Raw genomic sequence first — 5,134 nt, 5'->3', positions numbered from 1 at the left:
TCTCGTCCCAACAGCAGCACAAAGCGAGGGGAAAGGGAAGAGGCAGAAAGAAAAGTCTCTTCCCAACTTGTCCGCGTTTTGCCCTAGTTTACTGCCTCAGTGTTTGTCCCGTGTGGAAGGACAGGACACCCTACCTACACCCTGTGCAGTCGCTGAAAAACAGTCTTCTTTTGCGTGCAAAAGCTACATTGCACAACAGGACCAGGTTCTCAAAGCTTCTGTGTGAAGCCCACAGAATATTATTCAAAATGCTGGGTAAGAGCCATGCTCAAACACCCTCTCTTTGCTCACAGAAAAATAAACGCATGACCTAAGCTCCTTCTACGGAGCACAAAGTTTAACTCCTGGAGCAACCGCCAAAGCCTTCAGAAGGCTAGGAAAGCTCTGGGATAATACAGAAAGCAGCTCCAGTTTTTGTAAGGCAGCCTTGCACGTGAAAGGCAGGCACCACCTTGTCTGCATGTGTATTAGCAGCAGCTGCCAATGGGAGAGGAAGATAACAAAAAAAAAGCAGCAGTGCACAAGCAAACAGGTTTTTCCAGTTTCTCCAGGAGCCAAGAGCAGAACAAAGGCCCAGCATGGGCAAGCAGCTCCCAACTCAGTCAAGTGAAACTTTCCAATAAGCAAGAAAGGAAAACTGGGGGAAAAAAAAAAAAAGTACAGGAGCCAAATGAATTTAAAATTATGTTTAATCCCCGTCAAGCAAGTCCCACGAATTGGGCTGGATAGCCAGCAATGGGAAGAAACTGCAATCCTGCAAGTTTAAATGCAGGAAAGGAAGCTACAGGGGAGCAGAGAGAGCAGTTCTCCTTTTGCTCCATCCTTTGGCATAACTCACCAATTTGGTACCTCTGCCACCTTTTCTTGAACAGTTTCATGAGTGACCTTGCTCTAACTAATGTAAAATATGGCGATACTTGCAATGTTGTTCAGGTTTCTAGTAAAATCTGGGTTGATTCAAGATCTCCTTCATTAGGAAACCAGTCTGGTTTGCTAAGCGCTGATCGCTTTTATTAACGCTTGGTTATTCTTCTATTATCACATTATTCGTGGATTTGATAGATTTTTCCTAACCATTGCATTTGACATTTATTGACAGGTTTTACAGTCAACTATACTTTTTTGGCCAAATGTTTCCAAATCCATAAAAGACTGATAAGCAACAGTCTCACCATCCTCTAATGCACTTCAAGCATCTAAACAAACTGAAAATCCAGCCCTTTGATTTGGCCACATTTCCAAATACTGATGGCCAATCAATCTCACAGATCTGCCTGTCTACTGCTATTCCTTCTCTTAGTTATGCATGGTGTAAGCTTTCTGAATAAGAAAACCGAGCAGTGCAGACAGAGCCCCATAAACCAACACGTGAGACCTCTCCTTCACACATTAATCCTGTTTAAGGAACCAAGATTTTGTTTTTTTTTCTGGTCGCTTCCCTGACCAACATTGCAAATCCACTGAGTCCTGCTCTCTATCCTGCTTCTTAAAATTATCAAACTGAAGTTACCATAAGCCTATTTTCCCATTATGTCTTCTGGATCTGTTGAATGTTGAATGTCTTCTGATCTTATGAACTGTGGGGAACGTGTGTGATTGCTAGGTTCTACTTCTGCCACCACGTGGCCTTCACCTTTTGCTCACGGACTTCCATGACTGAACTTCCATCCTAACGGCAATGAGGTGGAGGATCCTTTGCGACACGTCACATGCCCCTTCTACTTCTTACTCTCATCTTGCTAGAGAACTGCCAGGTTTAATTGCTGTGTGATATTTTTAAGATAATTCAAACAATTCTTCACCTCGCATGAACTGGAATAAGAAAGAAAGAAAAAAAATGTTTCAAGGGCTGCTCATTAGTGAAGTCTGCACTTCTTCAGCATTCTTGCATTTCAAAATATATCGCAAACACTGAAACAGCTTTCCCAAGTCTCTCTAAGGAAGACATTCATACAATGGTTTATAAACAATTTTCAGAGGTTCGGAGCCCTTGGAACTCCATTTGAATTCAACATGCATTAAAGGAACTCACCAGACCTAAAAATTAGGCTACAATATGCCTAAAGGCATAAAACTTGGTATCCCAGTTCCTATCCTGGTGACTCAGTCAGGAAATTGTTCTTTGATTTGAAACTACTGTTTGAAAGCAAGTTTAGAAGGCTGATTTGTGGGTCTTCATGCCTCCTCTGAATTCATAATAGCTGCTGTAAATTTGTAGGCATTAATAATAAACCCAATGGTTCTGATCAGGTTCATGACCTAGATATTTTTCATCATTCGACTGAACAAAATGACAGCTCAAGAAGAATAAGGGAAATATTAGCAGCACCGTAATAGCAATAAATCATTTTGCTTTTATTTGTTAAATAACATGTTTTCAAAAGCTGCACACCTTACATCCCCAAAGAAATGTAATAGATAAATTAATAATCATTTGTAAAATCTAAAAAAAAAAAAGTCCAAGGCATCTCCATCAGCTCTGAACAAAATAAGAGGTTCCCCATTAGTAACCAGTGTGAAGACCATCTGGAATTCTAAGATTATATTTATTTGTCGCTAAATTCAGATGTTATTTCCCTCATGGAGAACTGTTTGAATCGGTTCTTGTAATAGAAAGCCCTTCAAGTAGTTCTCAATGGTGCATAATTTTCTATTGCTCTAAAGTTGTCTGGCAATGCAGAGATGTACATAAGCAAGCTGCATATTCCTCTTTCACACATTACTTGGGGTGTCTTCATTGTAACAGGTCAAAATACTCAGGCTCCAACATAAATACTGGGATAAAACAGGGGCCGACAGCTTTATTTGAACTACGTTAGCAAATCCTTCTCTTTTAAGTGAAGAAATAAATATATGATAGCTATGGGATCCAGATTTTAGAAATATTATTTTGTGATTTTAATGAGCAGCTAAGGGATTTTTGCGGAGTGCAGGAGAGAGGCAAAAATGATGTATGTCACTGCAAGAAAAAAAGAAATACTTAAAGGTGTGTTCGAAAAGCAGTGAATTAAAATAATATATTGGGATGACTACAGAATCCAAAACTTTAAAAATCTGAACTAATTTATCTCTTTATATTTTTCAATTTATGAATCTGCCACATTTAATTTTCTCCTGCAATCTTTTGTCTTACAGATATGTATTTTTACTCTCTTCTCTTACCTTCCTATTCAGGGATGAGGAAAACAATGCGTGCTTTAGAAAGCTGTAAAACGATGACTATGTATTACCACTTGGTTATCCAGCAGATCTGATTTAAGAGGTGATGGCCCCCTAATGCCTACCAGGTTTCTTTTTGCCCTCTTTCCTGATGTTATCTCCTCACTCACAGTGTGACAAATTCAGTGTGACTGCTTTTTAATCTGGATCTGCTATTTTTTGTGGTTTCAAAATAGCAACACCACCACCAAAATCAACAAACCAACGGTAGTTAAGTAAATTCTTAAACTGGATCTGCCATTGGCAGAATAGTAACATAAAACCACGAACTAGAGCAAAATGGCTGAACAAGCAGAATAATTCTGCTCTCAAATTCTGATATGTGTAACTTACGTAACTACTACTAAGCTCCCTATATATATTATATATATGTTCACCATTAAGATTTCAGGAGAATTCAGACTGAACAGAAATAGACTACGGTGATCTAAACAGGGAGGACGCCAGACGCCAGGACTTGGGAGCCCCAGTTCTGTTAAAAACTGTCAGGAGTTGCTTTATTGCCTGGTTAGGCAGAGCTTTATTGGCATTCATGGCAATTCCTGCCGAGTATAAAGGCAGAGGCTCTCGTTGGACCAACTCCCTGAGCAGAGGGAAGAGTGCCATCTACTGCAGAACTCCCCGTGCACAGCTCCCCTGAGCCTCCCTCATCACGAACAGACCAAGTTTAACCCGCGGGGGTTATTGTGCGTGTGAAACTGAGCCAGGTTTTAACTACAGGAATTGCTTTAAGTGTGAACCTCTGCTGTAAAGCAGCAGCTGCATGCAAAGGAACGGCTCAAAGACGAGACACGAGGCCGCTGCCTCGGGCAAGCCGCTGCTTCAGTTTTTTGGAAGGATTAAAAAACCCACAAGCACCCTGGATTTCTTTATTGTTGGTGCTACATCTTTGGAGCTGAGGCTACGTTATCACTTGGTAACCTTTAAGAGCAGCATGACCTGCCCGAATGGCAGGATGCTGCTATCTCACTGGTGACTATTCAGCATGGGCTTCCCCCCAGCCATTCCCCCTTCTATACCTCAACCCTCAAAAAAGAGACCCAATTCTTGTCTCTCTCGCTGAATACCGAGGGCATCTGCTGATGAGCAGCGTGAGTTTGGCCTGGGCCAATGATGGCACATTGTGCTGCTCTATCTACTGGTATCCTCCTGTCTTGGTATCTTCCTTGTCTTAAACTTCATATTTTATTGTAAACTTTCTGTCTAGCGCTATCTTTTTGTTGCCTTAAATTTAGAATTTTATTGTAGACTTTCTGAAGTGGACTGTTCTACAGTCAAATAAAGCAGTGCCTTGTGCTTTGCCCAGAACTACTAATTGAAGTGCTCTGATAATAATAAACATATAAATAAAATATGTTTTTGGCAGAAAAAAAATCTAAAATGTGTTCTAAAATGTCAAAGATACTGAAAAAAAAAGACAGAGGTGCCTACATATCATAGATATGTATATATGCATAAACATCTTACTGTGCAAAAACATTTGAAATTTTATGAGGTAAATCATAAAGATACCAGAGATGTGATGTGAAGTATCTGAAGAAATAAACCAGCTCTCAGAACAGAGGCAAAGAAGGACCTGCCAAGTTATGTTTCTTAGGGAATATCATTGGAAACTAGAACATTATATTTTAAAGTATATTCTAAAGTATAAAGTATATTCTAAAGCATAAAGTACATGCTAAAGCATATTTTAAAGTATATTCTAAAGAATATTCTGCAGATGATTGCAACATTACACTGATGAAGCTGAAACCGTACGTGTTTCAACATGTGCATGTTCCTCCTAACAGCAGACCCTACTGTGAATCACATTGTCTACCGCTCAAAAGTCAATAAACTGGAACAACTTGCACTATTTACTGTTACATAAATATATTTGAAATAGAAAAATGCAAAAAAAAATCATGCTATAGAT

Source organism: Tinamus guttatus, unplaced genomic scaffold (assembly GCF_059628265.1).
Source record: "Tinamus guttatus ecotype Peru unplaced genomic scaffold, ASM5962826v1 Tinamus_guttatus_pri_ptg000351l, whole genome shotgun sequence".
In the NCBI taxonomy this organism is placed as follows: domain Eukaryota; kingdom Metazoa; phylum Chordata; class Aves; order Tinamiformes; family Tinamidae; genus Tinamus; species Tinamus guttatus.
Note: the sequence above shows the minus strand (reverse complement) of the source record.